This window comes from Giraffa tippelskirchi, chromosome 14 (genome assembly GCF_054371585.1).
Source record: "Giraffa tippelskirchi isolate mGirTip1 chromosome 14, T2T-mGirTip1v1.2.pri, whole genome shotgun sequence".
Lineage (NCBI taxonomy): Eukaryota > Metazoa > Chordata > Mammalia > Artiodactyla > Giraffidae > Giraffa > Giraffa tippelskirchi.
The window spans coordinates 25,999,105-26,011,902 of NC_137288.1; the positions used below are offsets into that span (position 1 = coordinate 25,999,105).

The 12,798-nt window shown below is 36.9% G+C and overlaps 1 long non-coding RNA gene across 1 annotated transcript in view; it reads left to right on the top strand.

The window, feature by feature from the left end:
* Nucleotides 1–12,491, top strand: part of LOC145533835 (uncharacterized) — an 84,389-nt gene extending 71,898 nt beyond the window's left edge. The window contains exons 6-8 of the long non-coding RNA XR_014074258.1: nt 420–588; nt 9,642–9,869; nt 10,987–12,491. This is a non-coding gene — a long non-coding RNA (uncharacterized LOC145533835). The remainder of the gene's footprint in view (nt 1–419; nt 589–9,641; nt 9,870–10,986) is intronic.
* Nucleotides 12,492–12,798: the final 307 nt, after the last annotated feature.

Genomic DNA, 12,798 nt, shown 5'->3' on the forward strand with positions numbered 1-12,798 from the left:
ACTGGACATGGAACAACAGACTGGTTCCAAATAGGAAAAGGAGTATGTCATTCCTCTCTGAGGAATACTCATGCCTTTTATTTGCATTTCACTCTGCTCAAAATCTTAGTTGTGTTCCATCTAAAAGTGACTCCAAAAAGTTGCTCATCTTCCCTTAGGATTTTGGCAATCAGATACTAAAGCATACTTGTTTGTCTTGGAAAGTTTACAAAGATTTTCATCAAAATCTATTTCATTTTCACTTAGTTCAACCTTTTTTTTTTTCATAGGATTCAGCCAGGTGTCTCGGAGAGGACTGGCTCAGAGACAGATTTGAAATGCCAACATTTTGTTTCTCTAGGTATAGAATCATCCTTCTCCTAAAAATATTATATGTTCTGCCACAGAGTGTTTTTTTTTTAATGTAAATTACTTTATAGGTGACTGGATACAGGATGGATCCATATAATTGGAGAGTCATCATGTCGGTTGATTGCTGATGTTTCTCAGAATATGGTTTTGAAGCAATCATGGGAGATTAAAGAGAAAGTATGTGTAACAAATGAAGACCAAGATAAGAAATGTGAGAAAACTGCTACTCTGACAGAGGTATTTTTCTAAAGTCCAAATAGTAACTTGTTTAATGTATTCAAGATTCTTCACTATGTTAACTTAGTGAAGCACTAATACTTTGACCACCTGATATGAAGAGCCAACTCATTAGCAAAGACCCTGATGCTGGGAAAGATTGAAGGCAGGAGAAGCAGATGACAGAGGGTGTTATGTTTGGATGGCATCACTGACTCAATGATATAAGTTTGAGCAAACTCTGGGAGATAGTGAAGGACAGGGAAGCCTGATGTGCTGCAGTCCATGGGGTCACAAAGAGTCAGACACAACTGAGTGACTGAACAGCAGTGTTGGCTTAAATGGGGAAATTATGGCTTCAGATCAAGAAATTGATGAGACATACTCTCTCCTTCTCAATGTTTGCACATATTGAGACATTAAATCAAAAGTAAGGCAGATTGGAGGCCCAGGGATCAACCTATTTATTACAAAATGTTAAATGTGAATATCCAATCTAATGTAAAATCCATATAAATGTAGAATCTCAACTCCAGGATTAGGCCTACTAGTGGGCATGGCAGCCTGGGTTTGCCTCCCCTTGTGTGGGTACATGCATGCATGATTGAGAGGGATTGTAGAGGTGGGGCTGGAGAATACTAGAATGTTGAAAACAGAGGGGAACTGTAGTTCCTGGAGGCTAGGATTTCTCCTCAAGAGGAGAACCAGAACTAAGACAAGCACATCCAGGGCTTCCCTGGTGGCTCAGTGGTAAAGAATTCACCTGCTAATCCAGGAGATATGGGTTTGATCCCTGATCTGGGAAGATCCCACGTGCTGTGGAATAACTAAGCCCCCGTGCCACAACTACTGAGCCTGTGCTCTGGAGCCCAGGAACCGCAACTGCTGACCCCTGTGCACCCTAGAGCCTGTGCTCTGCAACAAGAGAAGGTGCCGCAATGAGAAGTCCGTGCACTGCATCTAGAGAGTAGCCCCAATTGATGCAACTAAAGAAACTATTCTTTCCACATTTACCAGACAGCCAGGAGACTTTTAAGCAGTGGAGTCTCAAATTTTATAAAATTTACAGAAACAAGATGTTTCAGCTGCTATTAGATAAAACAAATGTCCCCTTCCATGCTGCTTCCCTTCCATCACATTTGCTCTTGTGCTGGGTAATATTGGTGGAGGATGGATTTGGTTTTGGATCTATCAAATGAAAAACTGAGTTGGAGATACGTTGCTTGGATTCACTGGGATGAGGTATGAGGCTCCCTTACATGCATAGGCAGGTTGTCATTGTTCTTCAGAAGAAGGAATATAACAGCATAGATTCCCTTAGAATTCTGATGTATCAATACAAATAGAGTCAGAAATCCTATCAAGCCCCTTGGCACCCAAAACCAGATGTATGTGGGTAGCTGGAGGATTAAACAAAATCAAAAATGTATAGAGCCAACATTTAGCTTAAAAAAAAAAAAAGAACTTTTAAATCTTCTACTACCTAGATGAAGGAAACATGTCAGAGATTTTCTCATACTGACTATAATTTTTACAATTTAAGATCATATCATGCAAATTTCTACAGTTTTACACAAGTGGCAAATTCAAACCAAATATTCCTAAACTATCAAAATTAAAACAAATTTTATTTGTTTGTAAATATGCTAGAAGAATGAGCACACTCTCTTCCTATTATCTCTATAAAAATGGCATTAAGCAATATTTTTATGTAAAGAGAATTAAATAGTAGGACAAGAAAAATGGAATAGATTTATTATAGAGATGTCAGGTTAGAATTGAACAAATATATATATATATATATATATACACACACATATATATATACACACATATATATATATATGTTTTACTTTTGGGATGTTTAAGATAACTATCAGCTTTTTTTTTTTTTTACTATCAGCCTTTTAAAAATTTGAGATTTCTAGTAATACCTTTCCTCATTCAAAGTAAATATTTACTTCTGTACATACTTTGGTGTTAAGTTTGCAATCTTTACGAGAACCCACAGAGCTAAGCAAGTTTAAGGACAAAGGCCTAGACAAAGGCCTCAAAAGACAAGTCTGTCATGGCAGGTCATATTACTCAAGCCATAAAAAGGAACAAAATTGTGCCATTTGCAGAGTTGTAGATGGACCTAGAGACTGTCATATGAGTGTTAAGTCAGAAAGAGAGAAACAAATATCTATATGAATGAAATATGTGGAATCTAGAAAAATGGAATAGATGATCTTATTTTCAAACCAGAAATAGAGACAGAGACATAGGGGTCAAAGGTACAGATACCAAGGGCAAAGAAGAGGTGGGATGAATAGGGAGATTGATTGACATCTATTGGATTGACATCTATTGAATTGACCATTGATACTATGCATAAAATAGATAACTAATGAGAACTGACTATATAGCACAGGGAGCTCTACTCAATGCTCTGTAGTGACCTAAATGAGAAAGAAATTAAAAAAAGAGGGGATATATGTATACAGATAGTTGACTTCCTGGTGGTTCAGACGGTGAAGAATCTGCCTGCAATGCAGGAGGTGCTGGTTCGATCACTGGGTCGGGAAGTTCCTCTGGAGAAGAGAATGGCAACCCATTCCAATATTCTTGCCTGGAATATTCCATGGACAGAGAAGCCTGGCGGGCTACGGTCCATGGGGTCACAAAGAGTCAGACATGACTGAGTGACTAACATTTCACTTTCATAGCTGATTCACTTTGCCATACAGAAGAAACACAATATTGTAGAGCAACTATACTCGAAACAAACAAAACAAAAAGTCCATACTACGGTTGATAATTTAGTCTGTAATATATTCCACCCAAATAATGTAGCCACATCCTATGACACGGTACCTCTCCACAAAGCCAAGGTCATCATCTTTGATTACATGCTCTCCAGGCCTACTAAAAGCCTGTCATTGTTTCCTTGAGGCCTAATTTTTTACTTCTCATCTCATTTTACAACTTTCTCGTTCCATTCTTGGCTCCAATATCAACATCTGATAATGCTACAATTTCTTCCACCTGAGTTCTGATAACATTGAGAAATAAAATAGAGCAAGGCTGATAGAAGCCCACTAAATAAGCATGATAATGATGATGATGATAATAATGTATTTATATGGAAAACTTTTATTTTTTGTGTCTATCATTGTTCAATGTCTTGGATATACATTAACTAATTTAATCTTCACAACACCCTGATGTTAGGTATTGCTTTCATTTCTCATGAATGAGAAAACTGACATATGTACATCTAAACAACTAACAGTTATTGAAGAGTTACACTTTAGAGTTATGGTTGCTGAGCACATGCTGTTTGCACCAGAGTACAAACTCTTCAACAAATGGTCCTTTTTATGGGCCAGACTTGTGCCATTGAGAAGATGTTGTTATAGCTATTGTTTGGAGGAAAGGCGAGAACCAGTGGTTAGGAGGGGCTGGTGAGCTGCAATGGTATTTCAGAGCAAGGGCTTTACTGTTGCTCACTCAGGAAACTAAACTGTTCTCCCCAACTAGTTCGTTACTGTAGATTAGATATAATAAACATACAAAACAACCTTTGGGTTTTGGTGGATTCAAAACTTTATGCCTGTTTAAAATGCAGGAATTGTTTTTTGCGGAAACATAAAATGTTCTTTATGTTTCTACATTTCTGTGCTATGGTCGCGTGTTTTTGGATGTCTGTGCTAATTTCGTCTTGAGTAGAACATCCACACCCTCCAGCAGATATTGATGTACAGCTTTAGAGAGTAAAAGCATCAACTCAATACTGTTCCCAAATGCTAAGCTCGCTTAGGGAACATTTTCTCTGTCGTAGTACAGTTTGTAATATCTTTTGTTTTAAATTGCCTTTTCACCATTTACGCCTTTATTTAGGCTATGTGAGAAAAAAAAGCCAAAATACTTAAAAGTATTTTCGTTCAACCAGTGAACATAATGTATATTTTAAAGCTCACTCTTCATTGAATGCCAGGACTGCTCAGGAAGTGTACAAAAATAAGATAGGGAGAACATGAAAATATGCATTTAGTGAACTTAATACATATATTCTTTAATAACTCTTTTCTTAAATACATAGGACATAAAAAGTAGTAGCCTAAGCACAGTGAAGACCAACCCAACACAAAAGCTGAAATCTTAAAAAAAAAAGAAAAAGCATTTCACGTGACCCCTACATCATAAACCCATTTGTTCTCTCCCCTATCACAGAGTCATTCTGGGGTCATTTGCCCCATTTCATTTTTTATATATTTGGCATCACTTACCGATTTTATTTTATTCATGTGCTTTCTTAGTTATTCTTTGTTGTCTGTCTCTCCATACAATGTAAGGAGTATAATATCAGAGACCTTGTGTGTGCTTGTGTGTTTATGGTTATATCCTCAGTACCAAGAACTGTGCTGCGATGATCAATTAATATTTATGAGTAAAGTGTACATGTAAGAGGAGAATCAGCAAGAAGACAGGACCTCAGGAGATAAGACCAGGTCAGGAGAACAGAGCAGAAGTCCTGAAAAGAGAAAACAGCTGGGCACTGTATTCTCTGTTTGGAGGATTATCTTTCTGTCTCTCTCTGTCTCTGTCTCTTTAGCTATCTATATTTCCAAAGTTTGATGTCAGTGGAGATTTATCTTTGGTTTCTTTGTTCAAGGCCTGACCCAGTTTAAAGGAACAGTTTTTCAAGCAAAAATGGTCTAGGCTCAGCAAAATTTGAAATCAGTTTATTAGTCATCTCTCACTATTATGAAAATGCTTAAGTGAAACACTATCGGGCAAGATTCAAGCATTCAGCTAATGGGTTAAATACTTTGGTTTCATAAAAGCCCTCTCCAACCATCTCTAATGGAATATTATGATGTGGTTTTAAATCTGGAAGATATATTCATATACTTCCTATTCTGAGATAGCTTGGTTACTTCCTGACCCTACAGCCTCTATAAAAACTCAATGAAATTAATGTTCTTATGGCCTGAGTTTGAACTCCTGGGACTCATCATATATCCCAAAGGGTAGATTTTAGTATCAGCAAAAGCTGTACTGATTTGGTACCATCCTAATCACCTTTTAAGTTTCCAAGTTAACTGCAGTGGTTAATACTGTACAGCTTACTCCAAGTTCAGGCTTCCAGGGTGGCCCAAAGGTAAAGAATCTGTCTGCCAATTCAGGAGATGCAAGAAATGCAGGTTTGATCCCTGGGTCGGGAAGATTTCCTGATGTAAGAAATGGCACTCCACTCCAGTATTCTACCCTGGGAAATTCCATGGAAAGAGGAGCCTGATGAGCTACAGTTCATGGGGTTGCAAAGAGTCAGACATGACTGAGCACACACACACACACATATCCACACATACTCCTGAAGTTCAAAGTTAGTGCATGTCCTTTTAATGACCAGATTGATCTTTACCTCAGTCTCAACCCACCTTAAGAAGTGATGGGAATTTGGGGTTGAATTCAGTGTCTGGAACCTGGATCACAGGTGGTTCAGATATTCCAAAAGACCTGCTGCCTAGCCATTGCTAACTCCTGAAAGACTGAATTATCCAGTTCAAGGGAAAAATATAGAGGAGGTTCACTTCTAAGATCCAAGGGCTCCGTTTTGAAAATATCTCTCCAATTTATTAATCTTGAGATCCTTCAGTCTTCTAGGGAACTGAAGAAGGGTAGATGTAATGATCAGTTCAGTTCAATTCAGTTCAGTAGCTCAGTTGTGTCTGACTCTTTGAGACTCCATGGACTGCAGCACGCCAGGCCTCCCTGTCCATCACCAACTCCCCGAATTTACTCAAACTCATGTCCATTGAGTTGGTGATGCCATCCAACCATCTCTTTCGCTGTCATTCCATTCTCCTCCGGCGTTCAATCATTCCCAGCATCAGGGTCTTTTCAAATGAATCAGTTCTTCACATCAGGCAGCCAAAGTATTGGAGTTTCAGCTTCAACATCAGTCCTTCCAATGAACACCCAGGAATGATCTCCTTTAGTATGGACTGGTGGGATCTCCTTGCAGTCCAAGGGACTCTCAAGAGTCTTCTCCAACACCACAGTTCAAAAGCATCAGTTCTTCGGTGTACAGCTTTTTTTATAGTCCAACTCTCACATCCATACATGACTACTGGAAAAATCGTAGCTTTGACTAAATGGACCTTTGTGGACAAAGTAATGCCTCTGCTTTTTAATATGCTGTCTAGGTTGGTTATAACTTTCCTTCCAAGGAGCAAGTGTCATTTAATTTCATGGCTGCAGCCACCATCTGCAGATTTTGGAGCCCCTCAAAATAAAGTTTCTCACTGTTTCCACTGTTTCCCCCATCTATTTGCCATGAGGTGATGGGACCAGATGCCATGATCTTAGTTTTCTGAATGGTGAGTTTTAAACCAACTTTTTCACTCTCCTCTTTCACTTTCATTAAGAGGCTCTTTAGTTCTTTTTCGCTTTCTGCCACAAGGGTGGTGTCATTTGCATATCTGAGATTATTGATATTTCTCCTGGCAATCTTGATTCCAGCTTGTGCTTCATCCAGCCCAGCATTTCACATGATGTACTCTGCATATAAGTTAAATAAACAGGGTGACAATATACAGCCTTGACATACTCCTTTCCCTATTTGGAACCAGTCTGTTGTTCCATGTCCAGTTCTAAGCACATATTGACTTGACAGTCTTAATTTGTTTATGTCAGTGTCTGATGCATAGTATATGCTCAACAAACGATTGCTGTTAAATAGTTGAATTGTTTTTAAAATACCATTTTTAAATGGGATGGTTCCTTCCCCCTTTCACCAACAGTCCTGTCCAATGACAAACCTATAACCTCCCCTTCATTCTCCTGCCTGGGCCTAGAGTTAGTAAAAAGAAAAATGCACATATAATCATGTCAGTCTTCTGATTAACTCCTTACAACAGCTTATTCAATTTGCAAATCATTGTATTCTGTTCTTTATTTGTTAAAGCTAAGTCCTAATTTGGATATGCTTGAGTATAATTTCTGCTATTACAAAAATAACAGCTATAGCTGTAAACGTACAGATATTTTGACAGTTGTAACATTTTTTTTTTAGGAAAAATTTTAAAAGTCAAATCAATGAACAGAAAAATACATTTCTTACTATTTTTGATACCACTTTTCACATTGTTCTGTGGAAGATTAGTGCCGATTTATGCCGCAGACTACTGTGCAACATGATGCTTAGTGTCTATATCACAGTCAAAAACATATATTTAAGGGCAATTTAAAAAGTAACTCCAAACCATCATTACTTTCATAAGTATTTCCATGATAATTATCTCTTCATGACTTTATCCCTTTTGTTGGTTTTTGGTTAGGTTATTAAATTAAAATAAAATTTTAATTTTATACTTCTGTGCCTTTTTATTATGGCTACTAAATTCACTAAAAACTCATTGAAGCAAAAATGTCAAAATTCCTGTTTGACACATTACATTACTTCTGTGATTAATGGAATTTTTAATTGGCAAGTTGTCATTGCATGTGTGTGTGTGTATATACATATATATATAATATATATAATTTGTGTGGATATAAATTAATGTCATTTAATCAATTACTCAAAATGTATTGAGTTTTTAAATGAATAAAAGCATTCAAGATCAGTATTTGTATGCATGGGTTAGCACACTTTCAGAGGCAACTAACAGATGACCCAACTCAGGAAAAGCAGATTTACTGGGCTATCAAATTGACATATGGAGAGATATATATCAGGCTTCAGGTACAGTTTAATCAGGGCTTCTGCTGTGTTTCACTAACTTTGTTGCTGCTCATTTCTGTTCCTCTACAGGCTGCCTTGCCTTGTGTTCCCAGGGTTTTACAATAAAACCAAAGTATGTTTTCTATTATATTTCATTCTTTTATGACATGAGAAATGTCATGAAATTTACCATTTGTGCTTATCATGTGATGGCTATGACTCTTAGATATTCCTCATAACATCAAATCTCTCATGGGAAGAGTGGACAACATTATTGACCCTGGACTTGTACAGAAACAAAAATCAAAAGACTTTTCAAGAAGTTTATTGACAGGTCACTTCAGTGTGTACACTTTATTTCTGTACCAGCATATGAAATTCGTATTATTAAAGCCATCTCAAACAATCAAGGGTCACTTTGCATTAATGCCGACAGGAAAATAAACACTGGGGGGCAGGGAACTCAACTGATAAGAAGAACTAAAGATTTTAGGCAGAGCCAAAGGGTGTTTTTCTCCACTGAAATATTTTTAATTTGAATACAAAGATTGATCCAAAATCTCTTTAGTTCCTAAGAGAATCAATTTAATTTAGTAGGAGATGAGAAAAAAATTATTTTGAACAATTTGAAGAATCAAACACTTGGAACTATTTAATCAAAGAACCATGTTATTTTGCCTCTCATTTTTTCTGAAATATGCAGTATATGGAAGCTTTCAAAGACTGAGGCCAACTTCTGAAATTTCAAATTGACAGTGCTAAATTATTTGGGGAGATTCAAATTTGAAGCCAACTGCAGTTGAATCATCTTAAATTTTTATCCTTATTTCATAAATTTTTGTTTTATAATTATTTAAATTTGCATTATTATGTTATCATCAAGATGACCAAAATATATCAAACATACCCTTGTCTTACCAGAAAAGATTCAAAACCGTATATATATATATACACATATATAAAGTTATGGTTTCTAGCATGATTATAGCTATGAAAGCATACACATCAAAACAGAAATGTGTGCAGTCATGATTGAAATTAGGACCTATTAACCAGGCTTTCCCAGACAACCCAGTCCCCTGGAGAGAGACAGTAAATAGTAGAGTCACATTATTAGTCAAGTATGTTTGTTTGTCTGGAATTTTTACTTGCTGAAATTAAGGCACATCTGACCCTACTTAAAGTCTGTTGTAATATTTTTAGAAACCTTGAAAGGAAGTCTCCCGTTTTCCTACCTTCCCTGGGATCCCCCGTTCTGTTCCTACCCCACCCAGTGACCCCCTACCCCTGATGCTTCTGCTCTCAAAGGCTCTACAAAGTTCAGCCAAAGAGCTTCTTCTGACACAAAGATTTCTCACAGTCTCTTTCTGATACAGTGACCCCAAGATTATGCTCATTCTCAAGGCTCATCCAGCACTTCCCAGCAAGCTGGCTCATGTGCGTGATCACCATGGAGGCGAGATGCAAAGCCTTTTTCTCAACACACCTTCACAGTGACCAAGGCAGGATGGGGACTGTGGAAAGTGGCACACTGCTTTTTACGGCTTCCACCAGGAATCGGCAAACATACCTTCCACTCATTGGTAAAGTAAGTCACATACATGAGATCCTATTCTGTCACTAAAAAGAGAACTGGGTGAAATCTGTAGTCACTATAATCACAGGGGTTTCAACTGTCTCTTTTCTTAGGACAAATTGTTCACAGATGATTCCTAGACCTTTCATACCTGTGGATTTTTGGTCTGTTGGCAACATTTGTCATCCAGACATTTTCAGATGTGTTGGAATCCTCGGCTAAGTCCTGTGTGTGCGTGCTAAGTCACTTCAGTTGTGTCTGACTCTTTGTGCCCATCAAGAATACTGGAGTGGGTTGCCATGCCCTCCTCCAGGAGATCTTCCTGACCCAGGGATCAAACCCCCATCATCTCTTATGCCTCCTGAATTAGCAGATGGGTTCCTTACTACCAGGAATCCTCTGGTTAAGCTCTACTGAGAATCAAATTTGGATTTGCTATGCTATGGCTTTTTCTTTATTGTTTCTTAATGTCTTTGTTCTTCTATCCAGAAAACACATATTCTGGTTACATTTCTCAGCCTGTCCTAGTGCAGAGTCCCTTCTTTCCCTGGAAGTCTCTAAAAATATTTTTTTGACCAGATAATTTTTTTTCTTGCTTAATATCCTAGTTCTAGATAACTAAAGATAATTTGTACCCTTTCCAGAATCACCTAGTCATACACATAAGACCATGGCATGGATATTATAGCGTTAGGCATTCCTTCACTCCTTTGATCAAATTACTAATTGGTTCTACAATAAACTCTTCAGAGAAATGTTTATGGGTGGTGGCTATTATATAAATGCTGACCAGAAACTGTCCTGCTGATCAGTGAGTGAGGACCTCACTCTTCCAAAGAGCTTGCTACTTTCTGAGCAATTATCCATGACTGAATCAATGCATGAAAAGCTTTCCTGCCTATTCTGTATTATTGAAATATAGTTCATGGTTAAATACTTCAAAAAACTAGCTAGGAAAGAGCAGAAAATTCATTTGAAAGAAGAAAAGGTAACCGGCATTTCCCTGAAGAGATCTGGACTCAGTTTTCTAAACAGGTTGTTATAAACTGTTTTTCTCATGGCTGTAGGTCCTTATTTTGTTGGATTCCCCTGTATCACCAACACTTTTTGTCCTCCTTTTCATCTGTAGGGACTTTTTTCCAGTACATTTCAGCCAGAAGTCCAGGAGAGCAGCTGTCTCCACTAGAGAAACCTGTTATTTGCCAGATGGATGGGCTTCTACCTGGATTCATTGGTTGTTTTCCCCAACACCTCAGGGTACCTCGTAGTCTTTGCAATAATCGAAGACTTGTTCCAATCTGGATCAGAGTCAGTCTACATTTTAAGAGACTTAAAATCATGTTTATTTATTTTAGGTTGGGATATTTATGAACAGTATGTTTCTAAGTAAGCAAAAGGAATGATGGATTTACTCTGAAGTTAAGGAAGGTTAAGAAATACCAAAAATTGTATAAACATCAGGCCACAGAAAATCTGGATTTCTCCTTGTTAAAGTAAATTCAGATTCTTATAATCTCAGTGGAATGTAAAATCTTCATCGTCAATACTACCGTAACAATTTTTTTTTGTTTTCTTCTTTTATTTGAGAGCCTCTAAACTATGAAAAGAAAATCAGAATAGTGGTCATATAACAAAATCAAATAATTAAGAGTTTAAAAACAACATATTGAGTCAGTTATCGACATAGGGAAGAAGGATTGGACTTAAAGGATTGGTGTATAAGCAATATAATAATGGATGTAAAAAACATACATTCTTTGGCACAAAGTACGCATTTAATAAATGTTTGTTGAATAGATAAATGGAGGACCAATTTGCTAAATTAGTTTTGTCAGTTGTCTGTAGTGTCTCACCTATTTCTCAGCTTGTGTAACTATGTTCCACCGATCAGCTTATCAAACAATATAAAACCATCTTTGATAGAAATAAAATCCTTACTTTTTCTGAAAATAGTCACATTTATAGGTTTATAATTTAAAACTTCGATAATTGTAATAAGTAAATCCATCCCATACTTGAGAACAGATTTTCATTGAAAAACACTGGGTGAGGCAATGTCTCAACCTTTCCTACTGGCATAGGTTTAATAGAAATTTATTTTTTGGAAAAAGCTTCTGTAATATTGATACTTTTGGGGGAAAAAAGCTTTTTATAATGCTTCTAGAATTGATGACAATCATATTCAGTGAATTAGTTTTTGTTTAAAGTTTATCATTGGTTATATAAATAGAAATCTTAGCTCATTAAAGTGAAAAAAAAGGAAATACATATTATATCTCTCTAATACTTCTGTGAAAATGTGCATACTTATTTTTTTAATGTTTCATTAAGATATAGAGACAAGTGACAAGGGCAGATAGTTACACAAATGCAGGTGCTTTTTCGAGAGTTAACATGAAAAATTTGATGAGATAATAAATAAATGCCTGGATCCTCAAATGCTGCATGACTGCAGAAAGGAAAATTTCCAGGCATTGTTTTGAAATATATAGGGAGTTACACTGAAATTGACACTTGGAAGAATCTGAAAACCATGACAATAGTTCTGTAAAGGGATGGTAATTTGGCTATATAATTAAATTGGAATGTGTTCAGTAAGCAGATGTGTGCAAATAAAGAAACATCTAAGCTCTGGGTTTGCACTTCTTGATCTTTCTTTTGTCTGCCTTTTTATGAGGACACCCCATGGCTTTCTGTTGTTGCTATGTTGTTGTTGCTCTTCTTCTCCTCACTAAATTAGCTCCCGGCACTAATACACTCCATAGGTTTATTCAGGAGCCTTGCAGGCTGCAAAGTTCCATTTTGTCAACAGATGGCGTAAGGAATGATTCTCCATGCTCAATGACTTCAAAACAACATTTTGCTATTGCTGTCCCAAAGTTGATTTGAAATTATTTCCATGCTGCTCTTAAATGGAAACAAACTTATTCAAATTTCAAAA